Genomic DNA, 21,662 nt, shown 5'->3' on the forward strand with positions numbered 1-21,662 from the left:
GCAAGCCAAATTTTTTAGGTATGAGTGAGATTTGGATTCGTCTCTTCTCGAGTCAAGTGGAAAAATGAAATACCGTATTTTCCGCACTATAAGGCGCACTGCATTATAAGGCGCACCCTCAATGAATGAGGACACACCCGGGAGCAACCCTTGACCCCAGAATTGTGAGCCCAAGGCACTAACCACTCTGTCACCGTGCCGACGATATAGTTCTACTCTAGTATTGTGACACTTTAAGATTCTGAACAAGAAAACGCTTGAGGACAGTGGGTCAATCTCTACAGCCATGGCATTGTTCCCACTGTCAATGCAGGATTTAGACCTCGTATGAATCATGGCAGCATATGCCTATACTGTTAGAAACAAGATCTCATAGAAAGGAATTTTGTAACATCAAGAAGAGACAAAAGCTTATTTGTATTTATTTTGGTTTCCTTCCCTAATTGAGTCAGCAGCGGCTCCAGCTAAAATGTTACAAAGCCTTTTTGTATTCTCTTTACCAGAAACACCCACCAAACACATTGTGTGTTGTACGGCCATGCTGGAGCAATTAATACGCCTCCCAGACCACTTGTAGACTTTCTTCGAGTCAAAAGCCACCTTCTGGTGAGGAATGCTTTACAAATACAAAACTAATCAGACCTCTAATGACTTTACCGTTTCTCTCGCTTCAGATATGACCTTGTATAAAATATGATTGTATTTGGGGAAATGTTTTGTTATTCTTGGACATGTTTAAAATGGCAAATAAATAGTACACACACAATGAACTGGTTTACCAACCCAATTCAAATATCCAAAATATAACCAATTTATTTGCATAAATAGCGAGGGAATATGATGTACAAAAAAAAGGAAAATAGGCGACAGGGTACATAAAAGGATAGCGTGTCTGACTCAAAGTTCGGAATCCAACGGTTCAATCCCAGCCTGCGGCCTTCCGATGGGGCGTTTCCATATTCTCCCTGTGCCTGTGTGGGTTTTTTTCCGGGTTCTCTGGCTTCCTCTCCTCTAAATTCTCCATAGGCTTGATTGTGAGTGTGAAAAATTGTTTGTCTTATTTATAATAGCGGTCTTTTGGAATGTTTCCATAAGCCATATACCAACAATGGCGTATTAGAATTGCAAGAAAGGCTCCAAGCATCAATAAACCCTTGCACCAGTTTTTCATGCCAGTTAGTTTTAACAAATGTTAATGATACATAATAAAAGCTCATATTAATTTGCGTGACTCTCGCTGTCTAGTCATGGCAACAAAAAGACTTTAGCACTCTAGTACTGCAATTGTGTCCCCTTGGCACCTACTAACTGGATTTAACCACTGCAGTCTTGACAGTCTTATGAAGCTTTCGTCTGTGCAGGGATGATCTGTTGCTTGTGGAGCTGTTAGTTATTTCCTCGTGTTTTCCAGAAGCGCCGCGCCACCGGCCCTTATCCTTCCCCACCCTCCCGTCTACCCCCATTTTCCCTCACCTTCCCCATTAACACGTAACACTTAGGAGTTCGGCGGGTAAATGATCGACTCGCAGGATGGTTATGGGTCTCTGGCTGCAGATGACGGGGTGCTTTAAAGGGGCCGTAAATTATTTTGAAAGTAAAAGCAAAGGCGGGCGGTTAGGTGGGCGAAGGCAATGGGGGTAGGGGGGTTTGAAGAGCGGTAGGGGGAAGGTTGTCGTGCCATTAACATGCTCTCTATTAGAAATACACACTACACATTTCATTTAGCTGACATTTGTGTGGGCTGCTACAATCAAGGGAATATGAGGCTTTTCAGTGCACTTTGTAACACATAATTGTACACGGGAGCCGTGTTGGCTTTAAAAGAGTTAATTGGAACAGGGAAGGTTTTATTGAGAGGAGGTGATGGGGGAAGGGGGGTCAGGGTTTTGCGGTTGATTTCGCAGCTCCTTTGACCCACAGCCATACACCTGGCTATGGGGTCAGGTTGCAGCCAGGATTCAAGAACTCGCAGGTTGAGACCTACAGGGTGTCTAATTCAAGTGTGCGCAAAATATGGCTCGGGGCCATTTAGCACCATCTTAATTCTTTTACTCGGCCCATGAAAGAATTTCAAATGTTACCTTAATTTGGTACGTTAATTTATTTTTGTAAATAATATAGCAAAAAATATGGGTTATTTATATTTATAATATTTTATATAATTTTCCCCAAAAAATATTTATAATATTTAAGTGCTTATAACATTTTACTTACAATAATATTATTTAATAATACAAACTATTTTTATTAAAAACATGAAATATTATAATACATATAAGAATGAATTCGTAATTAAAATATTGATGTATATTGTAAACAGTGGAAAGAGTTTAGGGGAAATAAAGGTTTATAAATATATTTTTGATGAAATAATTTGCACTTGACGAATTAACATGTTGGTTTTCTGCGTGTTTTTTAATAGAAGTTGGCTCAAATGTAATTCTATACTTTTATATGCATTTTTCTCATGAAATAACTAGTTCACATTCAAATACTATAATTTATTTGTTGTTTCATAAGTTTAAAAATAGTAAAATAGTCATACGTTTTAAACTAAACAAGTGTCGGATAAACTATTTTAAGATAAAAGAAAAAGGACCCTTAAAATAATTTCATATTCTTAATTGATTTAATCATTCCTGACCAACCCGATCTATGTACTATGACCCTAACTGACTATCAAGTCCAAAAATCAAATGTGGCCGCTGACCACAAAAGTGAGCCTACCACTGATCTAATTCTTTGCAAGGCAAACATGTTTGACGGAGGGAACAAGTCAGTTAGACGTTGTCCTGAGAGGCTGCTTGTCTTCTCTCTGTGCTTCCTGCCAGCCTCGCCACAAAGTGATGATTTAGCACTTAAAGGATGGGGAAGGGATTTTGTGGAGCATTAACCCCGTCGTGATTTATGAGCTTTCTGAAATAGGAGGAGTACATTTTGTCTTTACACGTGTTGGAGTGGGTGTTCGCTTGTACAGTGCGCATGTGTGTGTGTGTCTGTGAGTAGGGGAGCCCCTTTGTGTGCTTTTTGATACTGAGGAGCCTTGAAAAGCGCTTATACATGCTTCACTACAGAATATTATTCCACCAAGACAAATTTCTCTTTTCTTTCTTTGGGCGGAATGCAGGATATTGTTGTTTTTTTTTTTTTAATACTGCAAGCAAGGGTTGTGCAATGCTTCCCTGCAGTGTTACGAGAATTGTCTACTTTTTTGTGAAAAAATCCCCTGAAATAGTCAATGGCAAAGCAATATGTAAGTCACACTTTTGGGAGGGCATTTTTTTATTAAACCAGAACTAAGAAGAAACATGCGTTAAAGTAGCAATGGTAAAATGGAAAACTACAGGCCAAATAGGCATCTATTAGCATAACAGTTTTTTCATCACTATACCTAAAAACAACTTAACAGGCTATCTGTGGTCAGAAGGAGGAAAACAAATAAAATATAAGTCACACTTATGTATTAGTTGCATGGCAAAAGTGTGACTTATAGTCCAGAAAATACGGTACATATTGTAGCATATCAAGATTTATAGGAACAATAAATTGTAGTTTCATCAAGATAAGTTATTGACAGTATTTTAAAACCTATAAGAAAAAATGCTGAGTCTAAGTAAAACATAGTATACTCTAAATTGGCCAATCATTTCCAGGACAGGACACATATACTCACAATCACTCCTTTACTCTATAGGAAACAGACCCATGGTGCAGAAGCCATGATTGAGATCATTAACAAGTTTATAATAAAAATAACTTTCTCAAAACATTTTGTAATATTACAGATATATTATCATCACACTGTTGGTGGAAAATGACAACATTGTCCTGTAAAATTCTGGTTTTCATCACAAACTGTTATTCTGATCCAAATCATTATTAATTTTTAGATCATTTATATGTACAACCATACACAACATAATTCTTAAAACGTGATTTTTTAAGGTACACTTTTATTATTCGTGTCTCCAATTCTCCTTTCCACTTTGTTGATTTTGACCTGAGGGCTGGATCCATGCAAATGAGAAGGCTTCGTTTGCCTCTTATAGAAAGCAAAGCAATGCAGAAGCCAGCACAGCAGGGGGAGCAGTCACACTGTTACTTTTGTTCCTGACCTCCAGGAGAATGAGACGCTTGGAGTTGACCCATGTTCGCAAGGACAATGATTATTTCTTGAATCATTGCATACATAGGGACGTGTCCGCCTCCATACCACCACTGCCCTCCCTTGCCTTCACACATTGCCATATTGTACTTCTGAAGTGAGCCCATGGCTCCTGTTTCAAAGTTTTCCAGATGCCTAATCCCACTTCCCTGAAAAACAGACGTTAAAGCGCCAGAGATTGTAAGAGCAGCAAAAGCTTCTACTTAAAGAAACTAGAATATTACTCAAGTTCAAGTAAAATCAACAAAACCACAGAATTTGTCAGTGTATTGCCTAGACGGGACCACTCATCAGCATTATTAACACTTGTGGTCCATTTTGGTCATTAGTAGGCTCCAGAATCCTGTGGACGTCGGTCACAAGACTCGGCACACGCCACAAAAAAGTCCGAAAACATAACAGACCTGCCAACCGCCAGGCCATTCAGCAATTTTCGAACAATTGCAGAAACAAGGCTGCAATTGTGTGCACAGGCCAACACACTGCTTCCAGGCTGCTGCTGCATGTGAGAGCACAGCCGCAAAATTCATATCTATGTTTTCCAACTTTTCACATTTAAAACATCCGACGACAAACCACCCAAAAAAACATCACTATGGTGATTAAACCCAAATTTACTTAAGGAGTCTGAAATCTGGATCTTCATTTATCACAAATCTGATGTACTAACAGAAAGCCATGACCTATTCTGTTGTATCTATAGCAACAGTTGGAAACAAAGATTTAGTCTAGTTTATGTCATGAAATGGAAGAACATGTTGGGAATCAATTAATGGGTTTGAAAAAAATTGCCTTAAATACAATTTTCTTAAAATGTTGTCAAATTGTATCATTGTGAGCATTACTTTTTTTGTCAGTATTAATAATTATATTGCAATGATTTGGTTATTTTCTTTAACTTGTATAACTTCTTTACGTTCTAAATTATTTATTTTATCAGAGCAATTGATATCTATCTATTATATAATCTTATGGTAATAGTAGTGGTACTAATATAAGAAGTGTGATATACCCACTGTATTATAATCGTTACAATTAATGAGTGCTTCTTACATATTTACACAAACGCCATTCCATTGCAATGATTTTTATAATTCTGATTTAATATATTACACCAATAATTAATCCCTGAAAGATAAATTTACCTCACACTTTGCTTTTTAGTCCACATTGATCCACAATTTAGAACTATATTGTTTCAATTTCAATACTGTACTGTAATTACATTTGCATTGTCAGATTCATCTTATTCTATTCCGCCTTTAAAGCTTAAAATACGTTTTCCTTATGGCATGCACTTAACTTATTGTGCGTGACCCTGTATGTTATGGGTGTGTGTTCGCGCGCATGCATGTGTGTGATTTGTCAAGCTCAGCTAAGCGTCTCTATTAGCACCTTTCTGGAAGTTGCTTATTGCTCCATATAAGTGACGTACGGCGCAGCCTCCATTTTGGTGGCAGGCTGTTACGGGGCGATCACGTGAGGAATTTCTCTGGCTGCCCTTGGTTTAATAGCATGTGTGTCTGATAGATACTCCCATTTCAGCAAAGTAGTGCACAATTCAGATGGCCTACCAGCCTGGTCCCACTTTGTCTTTTTCTTAGATATATCCTCTACCTTTTAGTGCGCCGTAGAAGAAACATTTAGCCTTACTCCATGAGGGAATTTAAAGGCACAGAAAACACCAGAATGAACCTTGCTTCACCTGATACAGTCCAAGCAAAGTACAGTGACCCACCCCACTTTTTTCTGGTTTGCTTTTCACTGACAGGATACCCAACGCTAAAACCACTTTTGGTAAATCATCTTTGCCCAATGAAATGAATGAAAATGTCATTAATCCGATTTAAACTCTCGCTCTCACCCAAAAAATATGGGATTGTCTTTTGATAAGAAAAAAGGGTTTGTAATATTGTACTTGCTAAAAAATAGTCCTCCCCAAAACGTTGGCTCAACAATAGATGGAATATTGAAAATGTCAAAATTATGGTAATGTGTCTTAAGAGACCACTGTGAATGTTATTGAGTCAATTAAAAAAATGCTTCAAAAAGACAGCATTAAAAATATATACAGTAAGCCATTCCATTTTTTTGTGGACAGGGGTCAAGTCTTTTTAGATTTTGCCTTGCCCTAACGTAGGTACTTGCTGGCCTTTTTTCCATAGCAATTGCTGAACTCTGACTCGCTCCCATTCCCAGCGGTTGGGCGCCTGCCTCCCCACCCCAGCGCGATTTCCTGCCTTAACAGATGGAGGACGCCGCTGTCATTCCGTCGCTCTTAGCCTTTCCCTTCCTGCGGGAATCACCCGGCGTTTGTGGCGCGATGCAACAACTCGTTTATTAAGTTTCCACGCTGTTAATTTCCCGCTTTGTTGTACCGCTGTGAGCCTCTGCAACTTACTATGTCAGCTTCCTCTCCTACACCTAGCACAGCCTTGACATGAAATACTGTGTATTTGGGTGTATAAAGCCCTTTTCTGTAGTCCCGCACATGTTTATGTGATTATGAACCCATTCTTTTGAGTTAGCCTGCAGTTAAGATGACGTAATGTACACTTCTTTTCAAAAATGACTGTGTTTGGTTGGCAGGGCAAGAGAGGCCTCGGTTGGCCTAAACACGATCAAACGCTGGTGGACATGGGGCATCAAGACTTTGGGAAATACAGAAAGAACAAAAGTAGGTACGTTTTTTAAATGTATTTTTCAAAAAAAGATTTCTCACAGCCAATTACACATTCTGAACTTTGTCTTTAAAATACATCATAAATAATAACCAGTGTCATCATTTACAACTCTAAAATCATGTCTGTTTTCAAACCAGATTGGGAGGGGATAAAAAAATCACACATTAAACTCTAAATAACAGGATAATGTTTTAATATATGATATATATTTAATCTACAGAATCCGTTAATAGTCAGCCTTTGGTCACTTTGATTGCAACGGGATAGACTTTGCAGAGTTATTGGTATTAAACGTGTATCTCAACGTGGAAGGGAACTGTGTTTGTTGGTGTTTTTCGGGGCGCCGGAAAGGAATGGCAATTTACTCCATAAAGGAATATTGGTTTGGTGTATGACCAAACTGAGACGCGAGCTTAGTCATTGAACAAATAAGACCTGTAACTCAAGACACCCCTGCGCCGTGTTTGTTGAAGTGCACCAGGATTTTTATCTTTCGAGCCTTCACGTTACTAAAACGTCCCTGCCATTCCCATTTCTGCAATGTGAGACTTCCCCCAAGCAGCAGCTCACACTTGAGGTGTTTTCATGTCAGACGAGCAGTGAATTTGAGCCCCCAGGGCCCGAGCGAGCAGGGTGGGGGGACTCGACGGCTCCCCCGAAGAGGCCGAGAAATCTATACAGCAGATGTATGACGTTATATGGTCAAACTGGCAAACACAAAAGGTCTAAAAACAAAAGTGGCTGAATTAACAGCGAGGCTTTCAGCAGCGTGTTTTGAAAACAGCGCAGCTGAGCGCTCACGTGAATCTCCTCCCTCGCAGCTCTCTTTTCTCCCTGGCTTATTTACCCTATTGCCGTCTGATTCTCCCGCCCACCCCTCTGAGACGAAATGCTTGAACAAGTAAAGAATGGACACCGTTTTTGCTAATTAGCTGAAGACTTAACAGCCGCGGCGTTGGGCAAACTGAAGGTTTTCTTCTTCTGCCATCCACGGGCTGTCGAGCGCCTTGTGAAGTGGAGGCCGGGTGGCTAAAAGCAGAAGAAAGGCAGAGAGAGGACGCACAAATGCCTCAGTGGAGATGTTGAAAAGGCCTCCAGTGGGGGTTGATCTCAAAATGGGGGGCGGTTAGGCGGGTGCAGTGGTGGCTAATCATCAGTATTTAACATTTTGGAGCAAAGAATCCTTAAATTTGAAGTGCAAATGGCCATGTAGCCCCTCACCATCCCTGAGGTCCCCATTGCCTTTGTTATCTCAAGGGCTTTACAATATTTATCCTTTTTTGTCTACATTGATTCCCTGTTGATCACGCAGTCATTCAATATACATTTGCTACCTTTACTCCAGACCGTTATGTAATCAGATAAAACTGACCATATTTTTTTTCTAGTTCATTCATTTAACTCATCGGCTGTCATTGACGGCGCTAGATGTCACTTTGGCGATAGACACTTTTTCAATCATGTCAGTGCTGAAAGTTTATCTTCTATGTTTAACAAATTAACCTCGTCTCTCAAGTTACCATTGTCGTATTGTATTAGGTGACTGAAAAGATAATTAGCAATTTTTTTAGAACAAATGAGCGCATTTAAGGATTGTGAAGTTAAAAAAGATGACTGCATGTATGAAGAGGAAAGGGAAAGACTGAAAGCCTAAATACTACCATGTACGAGAGTTATAAATTAGGAGCTGTCAGTATTACAATGTATATTAATAGTCACACCTCTTTTTAATGAGTTTGGCATTGGCAGCTGTGAGGAAATACAAGCCATCACAGCACCCCCCGATGAGAGAAGCTCTAATAAATCTCAGAGAGCAAGGCTCACCATAAATATGTATCGCATAAGGCATCTGTTTTACATTCTGCATATAAATCAGCCTCACTGCTGAATAGCAATGAATCAGACGCCCGACGCTTGATTTGATAACAAATCGACGGCGAACTTGGGAGGGGAGAATTTAAAGCCCCCCTAACAGGAGCGCTGGCTGCTGGGGTCACTTAAGAGACATTTGTCTGTATTATCTAATCTTTTCTAACTTATCTTTTTATCCAGTTTTCAAATAAAATGAGGACAAAATAGCTATGGTATACAACTCCACTGGGTAATGAATTGAACCAACTTTTCATGTGTTTGTTGGCCACCTTTAAGTGGTAATACATGTAAATGAATTGTCAAAAAGAAGCTAAAAATACCCCCCCAGGCATGCTTTCACCGATTCCGGCAACTTATTACTAGACGGTGAAAGGTACCCCCTGTTTTGCAAACTGAACACTTTTATTGGAAAACAGCAGTGTTACCTGCTGAGTAGTAATCTAACTTGGCTCCGACGCAGTGCAATGAGAGCTGGCGTTTCTATTATCAATGAGATATCTCTGCTGGATACCTTGTTTCCCTCCCAATTGATGTGTTTACTTGGAAGTCCAACATGAGAATAATGGCTATGTGGATTAAAGTAAGAAATAAAACATGGCCAATAAATTAGCCTTGTAGATATCTGCCTCACAGTTCTGTGGTTCTGCTTTTAAGCAGGACTTTCATATTAGGAGTTTGCATTCTCTACCACTTGTGTAGATTCTTGTGTGGTTTGCTTCCTTCTATATTCATAAAACATCCTTCATCTGTCAATTGAAGGCTCAGTTGTCCATATGTGTTGTGAGAGGTGTGCAATCCACCTGCTTTGCTAAAAGTCTGTTTGGTTTGGGTCCAGGTCATCTGTGACTCATTATGACTGTGGCTGTTGCATCTTTCACAACCCCACAGTATCCTTCCACTCATTTTCTGTGGCTTGCCATTTTGTGAGAGGTGTCAGTGACCGTCTCCTGGGTATTTGTCCCCCCAAGAAATAATGTTTGAGCATGGGTGTCTAAAAAAATCCTTGCAGTGGGTCTGGATTTTTAGTCCAACCAATGAAGAGGATACATTTTTTTCCCCAATATTGTGTCATAAGTCTAATCAGTTCATTGCAGTCAGAAAAGAACTTTTCCAAATCTGTTTTTCTACATTTTTAAGTTTCACTCTCTGAAATGACTTACAAAAGAGAATCCACTTTCTCTAGTTGTACCTGTGTGTGATGTGGTTGGGTGGGTGTCATGACTGACATAATCATACATTTGGGAGCATAGACAACAATGTTAGCTGAATTACAGGAGGAGCTAAACCATCAAGAGTAGAAGAGTCAAAATGGGAGGCCTCTTTACAAATACACAAATGATATTGTGATAGCAGCTGGCCTCCAACATCTGTCTGGGAAATCAAATATCTAGGGAGCAGATGTTCACATAGAACCAGTGGTGTTATTTTTGTACTTCACATTGCCCTTGGCTGCTGGGGTGGTGCTATAAAAAAAGAGAGGAAAAAGTGTGTTGGACATACTGTAAAGTACAGCTTTAACTGGACACTAACATATTACACTTTTGAATATGTTAGCATTACAGTACATTAAACTGTCCTAGAGATGGAAATTTAATTAATTTAAAAAAGGACTGCATTTTTCAGGAAAAAGTGGATTAATTGGAGAAAACATGCGCAAACAAATGGGATTCACACCCAAATCTAATTAAAGTCCATTATTTGCAAAGTTGTTCAAACTTGTCCCTTAACACTGCAAATAATGAGGGTCCACTCCATTTCCAACATCTAGCACATACTATATCTGCTTTGAGAAGCTGATTTATCATTTGCGGTCCAGTCCAGGAAAAGTAAGCAGTGGATAAAAATGTTTATAATAATGAAATTATTGAATGTTAAATTGGAGAAATGGTGCAATATACACTTTATAGTGACTTCAAATTGAATTTGGCACATATAGATTTATGCTTTTTGTTGACTAAAAAATAACTAAAGAGCTGGCCCATGAAAAATAAAGGAGATTAGGGAGGAGGTTTGTTCTGGGAAAAAAGGGGTCTTTACCGCTCACTTCACACATGCGAAAACGCTCTGTAGCAGCATGTTCTGCGAGCCTCGTCTGTTGCACGGCGGGAGTATTTGGGGATGATTAATTGCTCTGTCGTGTCAATGGTGTGCGCCAAACAGCGGGATCCTCTGCATATGTAAATACAAGCGGTCCCGGCGCAGCAATCGAGAGCAGGATTAACACCAGCAAGCCTCAGGATTGGGACCCAATTCACCAATCTTTTCTATTAGCGCTGACATCCCAGTCATGTTTGGCGAGACAAAACATCCCTTTCCTTTCTCCTGATGCACGCACATATGTCTTGTCATGAGAAGCCTACATCCTCCCTCAGACAACACATTCATCTTGTACACTATTTGGCTAATAAAGGACACATTGTCCTCAGTATGAGGTGATACAGGTACAAATAAATAGTGAGGTCATTTTTAATGTCTTGTTAATACCTGCATCTATCTAATGTGTGAAGCTGATATACTGTATGGGCTGTAAATAATCATTTAGTTAAGGTAGTTTGAGTTCAAGGAAACGGTAGCAAAAATTATCCCTAGCACAGCTCATGTAGATGTCAGAGTCAAATCGTGGCCTCAACTCTACACCACAAGTAGACCCTGATTTTATCACCCACATAAACAAATGAATGCCAACTACAAAATAGCAGATTTCAAATTGTGGAGTAGGCAAGTCTTTAAACAAATATCACTTTTTAAAAGTTAGCTATATCTTTACTGTGAATATCTTCATTTTATGCTTCTTTCTTAAATTTAAAGTTTATTTTAAAAAACTTGACTATCATTTTAGTTGATAATCATTTTTTTTTATTTTATTTTGCGGTGTGGGAGGACTATCAGCCCCCAGTCAAAAACACCCAGTCATACGATTTACCACGATGAATGTTGAACTACACATTACAGTAACACACCACAGAGTGCCGTGGGGGCCAATTTTGCAACATTTTCTTTGTATGCTGACAATATTACAAAATTGCACTTCCTGCTATTTTTAATCAACCAAGGTTACTACATGTGCTGTAGTAGCAGTCAAATGTGCAACTCTAGTTGTCATGGCATTCTGCGCTTGAGATTGATTAATTATTCTGTTCAATACTAAGTACACAAACATTTTTTTCAATCTGAGTACCACCTTTTACAAATGCTGGCACATACAATATCTATGTACTTTAGCAAAAACATATTATCAAGGGTTTAGTTGCTGTTTAAGGTGTTAAAATATATTGTACTGGGAGTCTGCAAAAAAAAAAATTAAAGAAAATGGGCGTCAATTAGCCTATATTATTAAATCGTAGACACCAAGTCTTAAGTCCTCTCCACTTTTGTCGTCCAAAACACAATTTAATAATGGGCTCTACTCAAAAGAAGTGTACAGTGTTTGCATTTCTTTAATATATAAGCTGTGTGAATAATAAATTCTTTAGGAAGTCCGACACCTTTACAGTGACCAAAAGTGTGCATTTCCTTAAACATAGGAATTCAACAGACACCATGCCTGCAATCGTCCCTTTCACTGTGAACCAATAAATGCCACCCCTTACATATAGAATTATGACCCCAATATGTATTTCCTCCAGTAGTTGCCTTTGCGCTAACATAAATAATGTCCCAAGTAATCTTTATTATCATTGCAAACTGTTAAAAACCCACCTTGCAGCAAATAATGGTCTGCGCTGTAGTCGACACAATATCTCAAGTAATCTGTGCTTTTTAAGAAATTAAGGCCACGTTTCAAATCAGCACCTTCTTATACAAAATTGCTCACATTTGCACTTACTGTAATTTACAGTCTTTAATAAACATTGCATTCATATTTTGGGAATATTGGACTAAGCTAGAGAAAACCCAGGCAAGAATAAAGAGAACAGGCAAACGGTACACAAAGCTCTGAACTTTGAGATCTATCTGCCCAGAACTATTCCACCTTTAGGTGTTGGTGTATAATACAGTTTATGGTCATTGTAATAGATACTTTGTATTATTTTCATAAATATTGTGAAACAAAGTGATAAAGGGTTTTCCAAATGAAGATGAATCCAACCCTTTGCTTTGACATGTCTCATCCCGTAACATTGTGCAGTTTTTTTATGGGTGAACTCATAGCTCGCTGGCAGGTAAAGGATTTACGGGTGCTCCATTATTAAGGGGACAGCACGGAAAGAGGAGCAAATCGCTATGGTTTTTCGAGGATGTTACGACCCCATTCTAGATTACTCCTCGTGACAGGTTTGTCATCGCTGTGTGCTGATGTTCCGTAGAGAGTACTCGGATGTTATTAGCGTCATTGCTCCTAATGTGTCTGCTTCCCTCCGCTAGGACGACAGGTCATATATATTGTGCACATCAGTGAAGGAAAAGCTGCGAGCTGGAGGTTACTGGATAAGCAATCGAGTTGAAAAGAAATTTCATTGATGTTGAGATGATAGTTATTCTGGAAGTCTATCATTAGCCCACCAAAATTACTTGTAGGGCAAAAATGTTGATTTCATGATAGTTATTATGGAAGTCTATCATTAGCCCACCAAAAACACTTGTAGGGCAAAAATGTTGATAATGATTTCATTTGATTTTCAAGTAATCTCAACCTATGAGAAAATTCAAATAATCAGACTGCAGCTTCTATGACGATGGGTTGTATGTGCTAAGGCATCGCGATTAATTACATGCAGTCCATTGTTAACTTCCGATGAATCTTTGATTGAATGATTGATTATTTGTCGATATCCGTCTACCTCAGGATTTCTTTTTGTTGACGGTAACCCTCAACTCATTCCCTGGTCAATGACAGTTATAGACATTAAAATCCATTTCAACTGGAAATGCTGGAATTGAATAATGTTTTACTCCCATTGGCAGCGATCGAAAGATACTACCATCCCTCCCAGTTAGAATTGATTGGACCTTTATTGCTGTTTATGGCAACCAGTGAGAGAAGAATTAAGAAGAATTTAATCTACATAAGTGGCCATTAAAAATATAAATATTACATTACTCATGATAACTCATCAGTCACGATGAAGTTTTTGTTATTTTCTTGGCCTTCAATCTCTGACTATCATTTCGACTGAGAGAGACAGAAATCCGCCGAGACGAAAAAGTGCTGAAACCGCTAGTGTTGACAGGTACACCAATTTAGGAAATTCCCATTTTCTCTGGGACCGGCAAGTCATGCCGTCCGAGGGAACATTTGTATATTTTGGTTCGGATGGAGAGGGGAGTTGAATGGAGTGAATATTGCTGAAAGAGCGTCGCTCGCATTCAGACACACACAAAAGGTGGAAATGAAATGACTTCCTTTTCTCGGGAAAACACGGGCGCTCTTGACAGAATAATAGCAGCTGGGTAGATGAACAAGGTCCTGCACAGCCGCCTCTGAAACAACGGAAACTCTTGTGCCGCCTGCTTGCTTTATTAAATGTGAGGGGGACACACTCCCCAAAACAAGCGTGGTCTGAACATTTGACTCTATCACTGGCAGGATATTGTTGTGAAAGGTTAGTAGAATTTGCAGTTTTACCATCGTTGTGATGACTGACCCTTATGTTTGTAGAACCAAACCCCATCACTAATGGTTCTCAGTTTACAATGGTCTCCATGCAGTTTATTTCAAAGTTATGTATGAAGCTCTTGATTAACTTAAATGACTGTTTTATATTCCTGACCCTTGTGAGGATAAGCGGTTCAGAAAATGAACGAATAAATACATTTTAATCAGTTTACGATCACTCAATGTTTTGTGATTATAGCCTTAGAAGAAGAATGTCTGTGCATTGGTTAGTGATGGACTGCAGTCTGTTGGACTTATTCCTCAATAGTAGTAACGGTTAGTGTTAATGTACCATTATTTTCTTTAAGACTTTTGATATAAATAGTATTTGGAATATTAAGCAATGTCGTAGCTGGGCATTATTCAACCGTTTTCTTCTTGCGTCATTGGGTCTTTTGACGAGGACAGATTTCTACCATGGAAATTTTGAGGAGTCCCATCTTACCCAGAATAATAATAATAATCGGACATAGGCCCTGTCGTCATTATCAACAACAAAAAAAGTCACTTGTGGTGGACTTAAGATCCCCCCTGGCATCCTAAAGAAGACAAATGCTCTAGAAAATGGGTGGAATGGTTTCTTGTACTATTAAAGCTGTTGCTGCAAGTGTCGGAAGGACAATTTTTGAATTTTTCACGGGTATCAATCTGAAGACTGTTAATGAATGAGGGCATTAAACAACCTCATTTGACTAACTGGACTTCTGTTTTCTTTTTTTTTGAAGCTCGATCCAATCAAGCAAATGATTCCTCTTGTGCAATATGATAATGACTGTGTGTCTTCAAGAGGACAGGGGAGAGCTTCCATAGATTATATTAGCACCATAAAAGATAATGACCATATGTCTGCGCATCCTGTAAACTGATGCGCTTGATGTTTGTATCGTGGTTTATTAAAGTGTCTTTACTTAATTACTATAGACTCCACTTGAGTGTGGCTTGACTCTGTCATTCTTCAAGCTCCTCAACGTGGGCGCATTGTGAGGTGAACTACTGGCATATTAATAATAATTAACTGTTAAGACATTTTTTGTTGTTGTTGCCCATCTCTCGAAGAACATTGGGGATCATTTGGATTGATTATGGAGTTTCTTACTTGTCCTGTTATGCAAAATCTTTTTACCATTTTATTTTCAAATTCTACCAAGCACTTCCAATGGTAATAAATAATTACAGAAAGGCTTTCATATTCAACTGTGCTTGCATATAATCTGTTGGATTTAGACCAGACTCATGAAAATATTGTATTTTAAGAGCAGTTTAAGTTAGTAAAACTCCTGGTTTATTCCCATTAATTCCCAATACAAATTCCTATTTATTCTCATGGGAAGTTTACAACTTTCGCTCACTTTGAAAACACTTAAAAGCTACCAATCCTGGGTCAGATGCAAGGTTTTCAAGTATAACTCTACTTTGACAGCCTATTTTGATTAAGGAAATAATGTTTTGGGTTGAATGTGAACGGGGCATTTTTTTGCATCCCGGAGTGTGAGAAATCATTGTGCGTGAACTCGTATGTAATTTCATTATTCAAAGCCAACATACTCCTACTTTTCTCCATCATTGTTAAGCGTCGCTGATGTTGATACTTGACCTGTGTGGGTTATCATTTGTGTATACCTGAGCCCCACCCTACCACTCTCTCCGCTGAATCAATTGTCTGCTAATCTCTCACTCTCGCTTTTCAATTGTGAGAAAATGTAACCAGCGCGAGGGCACCCCCCTTAATGGCTTGACCTGGCATGCTTCTTTTCGCTCACACAAACAAAAAGGCCTGTGAGGAAATTTGAGTGCCATAATAATAATAAATGTTGAGAACTCTTTACGGTGCCACTGCTCCGATTAGATGATGATGTATGACCTATTCACTATTGTATCAGATCAAATATATGTGTTTTTATTCAGGACTTGAGTAGTGTACTTTTAAATTCCGGTCATTACTTGTTCTTTTATGCTGTCTTTGTTAATCAAAGTTGATGAAGTCCAATGTCCAAATGTATCGCAAATAAATATGGAGGCCAATAGTCGTATGCTCTTTTCAGTACAGCACTTTAGTTGCTATACTATTTGCATCTATTGTTATGAGGCACGAACTTAAATCCAAATAAGCCATGCCCGAAAAAGAAAGGAAAAAGCCTTTTTGGTTTGTAGCGGTTATATTTGGCAATTTTCATATTTGTCTTTGGGTATTTGGGTATTTTTTTTCAAATAAAAATAAATACAATGTTTGCTGTAGGAGGAGTACCTTTTACATATCCCTTTGACTGCCTTCACAAGAGTGCCACTCACGCACAAAGACATACTGTAAGTTGCATACATAAATTTAATTGGGGGGTATTAAGCGGTCAAATCATTGACGTTGACATAAGCACTTGTAATGAAGCTAAATGTGAAACTGCAAAATTGTCAAGTTAACATCTTATTTGCGCTCTTGTTCCGTGTTTCAAAGTTCTGGCGCGCTCATTTAGCTCTCAAAGGCACATAATTAGCCTACTTAGGGACCTTTTGCTCAGGGAGCCCCTGCCTGAAGTGATTGGCATCATAGTTATGAAAGCCAATGTTTTACCGTCATATTCTGAAGCTCTTTTCTTTACCTAAGGGTGAATAAAATGATAGCGCTGTTATTATATTCTTAAAGCAGCATGCATTAAATGAGTTTTTCATTTTGAACATCCATAATCTTGTGACTAATGTGTTTTGATGTTTATAGAACACAACTCATTGTCCACCCCCGGGTGACATTGACATTTCACCCAGAGGTGGACATTTTCTTAAATACCTATGTTCAATACCCACTATAAGACGTCATTTTATTAGATCTTTAATAATGAAAATTTTAACGAAGTTGTTGTAATGGCTTATAGCCATGTCATGAAGAACCTTATCAGTTTTGCAAAACACACTTAAAAGTCCAGGTTCCATTGTTGATGAACATCCAAAAAAAACCTATCAATTTTCTCCCATATTCTGAGGTTTGGTCAGGGCGCAGCATCTTAGGCAGGGAAGCCCAAACTTCCCTCTCCCCAGCCACTTCACCCAGCTCTTCTGGGAAGGTCCCGAGGCACCCGGAAGACATAGTCTTCCTAGCGTGTCTTTGCGTGTCTTAGGTCAGCCTCGTGGCCTTCTCCCAGTGAGATGGAACACCTCATCAGGGAGGCATCCCGGAGGTATCCTAATCAGATGCCCGAATCACCTCATCTGGCTCCTCTCTATGGGCAGGAGCAGCATCTCTACTGTGAGCCTCTCTCGAATGACCAAACCTGACAAACACTTTTTGGATCCAAGGAGCCATTCTATTTTTGTAATTACTTATTCATTTTCTGTACAGTTCAAAGAAATATGGTCAAATCCTCTCACTGAAGATAATGAAAAAGCCCAGATATTACTCGTGTTTTTTTGCGTTGGATTTACCCTTCCTCACTCCGGATTTTTTTTCTGTCTGCACTTACCGAGACAAATCCCCAAGCCCTGCCCGCTGCTTTTATTAAATTCGCCCCAATAAAAAAGCTCAGACAGGATTTATTAGGTGCTCAGCGCGACCGTTTAGTATTTCCCTGCGTTATTAACTGAAAATCAATAGAAAGCAAAGAAAATGGAAGTCATACAAGTGTTGTCGCCTTTATATTATGTCGGCTGTCGACTCAGATTCATGGTAGGCGGACTTTCTGCTTACATCGCAGGAGCTCAAGTGAAAGTTATTCATTAGAGGAAGCCGGCGGTCGGATACATTCTCTGTGGCACCTCTGGCACATCTGTCTTAGTGAGGCTGGAATGGAGTAAGAAAGGATGCCGATGTGGCCTGATAGAGATGTCACACGCAACACGCCGCCCACCCGATTTATGATTATTTTGTTCTTAAGACCTTTTTTAACACCATTATGAGGCCTGTACCCTTGGAAAATAAACTATAATAGCATTACGCTTAACCCGCTCTCTCTGCTATATAAGCCATCAGTCTTTATTCCGCAGTGCCATTCATTCTTTTAACTTGTGGCATTGTCACCCCTGTGGCGACGACAAGGGTTTAATCTTGATCTTAAATAGAGGGGCTGTTACCTGCTAATTCAATATACTCAAGATGATGCAGACAAGGCTAAAAGGCTGGATCTCGCAGCTTGCTCACAATATTCAGCAATGTGACTCATCTGTAAGTAATTACCTATGCTACTTCGGGTGTGCGTGTCTTGGCTACAAGGGTCAGTGTAATCCAGACATATCTAATAAAAAATAAGAAATTTCACAATTTAGCGAATCAATCGTGTATGGTAATATTGTCTGCTTTAGTGTTTTAGTTTCAGGCTCTAAACATTTTCAATAAAAATGTCTATTTTTCAAAGCTATATTTTTATCTGTTTAGAGAAACTAGGATATAAATCACAATTAATCAACATTTTGAAATGGGACAGTGTGTTCTGTGCTAATTTACTACTGTTGATTTCACCTGAAAATATATTTTCCCACATATTCTCTCATTTCTCACCACAAAAAGCCATTCAATCATAAAAAATGACGTCCAAAATATGAAACGTAAAATGAACATACTGACAAGCAGAATTGTTTAAACGGTACAGATGGGTTAAAGTGACCCACAATATAACAGCAGGGTGAATATACAGACGCTCCCCTACTTACGAACATTCAACTTACGAACAACGGTACATACGAACATGTCTGCAAATTGCGTTTAAGTCCAAAAATGTTCACAAGTCCAATTTTGTATTTCGCGCCTTTTTCGGAGTAGTACTTCTTTCCGCCGCTAATACCGACGCCTGGCGCTGTGAGAGCTCAGCTCACCCAGCATCTACCTTCTTCTTCGTTGCAATGCGGAAGTGCGTGAATGTATCTCCAGTGTGCAAAGAACCTTTTTCATTTGTATCATTAAATATCTCATGCATCCAATATTGAATATGGTTGGTAAAAAGCTAAAGGCTTCTATTGAGGGAGTTGCAAGGAAGAGGCAATCCATTTCATTTGAAACGAGTGGCAATAATAACGAAGCTTGATGCGCGTGAGAGTGGTGAGCGTTTCACGGGCATTGAATCGTTCGACCGTCAGTACCATTTATAAACAGAAAGATCGAGCAGCAGGACCCAAATATTGAACGTTGCACAAAGTTTGCAAATCAATTGAATGATGCCATACAGTGCTACCGCATCATTTATGATGAAAAAAAGAAGAAAACTGTGCAATCGTCATTAGGTCGCTTCTTTTGGCCAGTTTCTAATACATAAATCTCTCTCTCTCTCTCTCTCTCTCTCTCTCTCTCTCTCTCTCTCTCTCTATACAGTACTGTACATATTCTCTCCATTTTATTAAATGTTTTTTTTTTTTCAGTACAAACCAATGCGTGTTACTTATACAAGCCTTAAACATACAAATGCACTTATATAAACCTTCAATATACTTATATCGGCCTTAAACATAAATTATAATACAAAATATAGCACTGAATCAACTTACAAACAAATTCAACTTATGAACAATCGCTCGGAACCAATTGCGTTCGTAAGTAGGGGAGCGTCTGTACTATGAAATAAAAGATACTCACTAAGCCTGTAAGGCCATTCCATCAAAGGGAACAGTGGCTTTGTTCACATATTAAGCCCTTTCTCTCAGAAATATGTGGAAATAAAGAGCATACCCGCCTCGCTAATTCAATTACTCTCAGGGACCTCCATGACAGTAATGTAAATATTCCATCACTAGCACCCGCAATACAGCGACTAATTACTTAAGGCTTTTCTTTCACATCCCTCCTTACTACTTTTTTTTTATTACCCAAAAGCTTTTCAACATTAGCACTCTCTTTCTGACAAATTAAATGAAATTTCATTAGCCAGGCCATCCTAATGGTATGAAACTATCAGCTGTTGTACACCCGGCTCGTTCTTCGCAGTCGGCCAGCCCAGGCAGATTAATCAAATAGTCAGCTCCGGAGTCAAACTGAGGCGAGGCTAGGATCGATCCCCACGTCCATGTTTGTCTTAAGCTCAGAGAGGTAAAGTCCTATGTATTGATCTGAATACCTTAAACATGTGCAGTCTATTACAAAACAATTATTACAATACCGTGTGCTTAATTGGAGTGGAGAGGAAGCTCGTGATTGGGGTTCATATTCACCAAAAGTCTGATGGCATATTTTATAACTTTCCTGTTCTTTTTTTTAGGTAAGCCAAAGCATTCACAAGTTAATTTGATAAATGTCATGATATTTTTCCTCTACATTTTTAATCATGATTTCATTAAAAAAAAAATATATATATATAAAGTTTGTGAACAGCATTAATGAATATATGAGTATTAACCTGGACTGTGAATGTGATATATATATATATATATATATATATATATAACCAAAAATATTAATGTACTGCAGTAAAAAGAAGTGAAGAACAAGGACATCCTGATTATTATTAACATTAAAAAAATGTGCTGGAGAGAGCAGCCTCATGTTGAAACATTGGAACCATTATTACATTATAACCATTATACAGAATGTTAATTTTGCTAAAGAGCAAATGATTTTTAAAAAGGACACCATTCAATTTAAAAACATTTTCCATTTTAAAAATGTTAAATTATGTCAATTTCACCCCTCATCATAGCAGCAAGGTTAAGTATTCTACTTGGTGTATGAGTGAACAATAGAAATTTGAAATGTTCTTAATCAAGCACTAAATCATATTAGAAGATTGTGTGGGGGCAGCCCATGAATGTTTTTCCTCATTTATATTGTCACACCCCACCATTAGCTATCACGTTTAACACCTTGGTTCTGGTCAACTTTGAGATGCTTGACCTTTCAACTCTCTGAAGAGAGAGAGGGGCGGGGGGGTCTTAGGGGAGTTAGGTCCTGGCTAAATGTGCCTCGGCCACGCGAGACCCTTAAGGGACTTTACAATCCAATTGGGGTCTGAGAGCGGATGCAGATCTCAAGGTTGCACCTGAGTGTTCAAGGGCAGGGCCAAGTGTAATCGGCACTTAGATCATAGATTAATCTTATTTGCTATCTATTTGGCTTGATTCTTGCTTCCTTCGTTTCTCCCCGCCAGCCCCCTCCCAAAGCCAGGATTACTGCGATAGTTTAAGATAATGGATTCTTATGGAAGAGGAGGTCAGGAAGCATTCTTGTTTCCCAACCTACGGATAATATGATTAATCTAAAAGCCACTCTTTCAAAAGAGGTCCCACCTTCGATGGCCCTAATTGGAAAAAAGGTATAACACAAGCGGCGAGGGTGCTGCGATTTGATTGGTTCCTCTCAGGTGTAGGTGAGAGGAAATACAATTTGTGTCATTCACTTATTTAACGATGGAAACACAGCTGGCATAAAGTGTGTTTTCCA

At 38.9% G+C, this 21,662-nt stretch overlaps 1 long non-coding RNA gene across 6 annotated transcripts in view; it reads left to right on the forward strand.

The window, feature by feature from the left end:
- The window catches only part of LOC144071559 (uncharacterized), a 139,006-nt gene that overhangs the window by 61,589 nt on the left and 55,755 nt on the right, over positions 1-21,662 (forward strand). For 4 of the 6 annotated variants that reach the window (XR_013299664.1, XR_013299666.1, XR_013299663.1 and 1 more), the window contains exon 5: positions 6,755-6,846. This is a non-coding gene — a long non-coding RNA (uncharacterized LOC144071559). Of the gene's footprint in view, positions 1-503; positions 607-6,754; positions 6,847-21,662 lie in introns of all 6 variants that reach the window. The other 2 variants (XR_013299668.1, XR_013299665.1) reach the window with 2 other exon arrangements.

This window comes from Stigmatopora argus, chromosome 3 (genome assembly GCF_051989625.1).
Source record: "Stigmatopora argus isolate UIUO_Sarg chromosome 3, RoL_Sarg_1.0, whole genome shotgun sequence".
Taxonomy (NCBI): domain Eukaryota; kingdom Metazoa; phylum Chordata; class Actinopteri; order Syngnathiformes; family Syngnathidae; genus Stigmatopora; species Stigmatopora argus.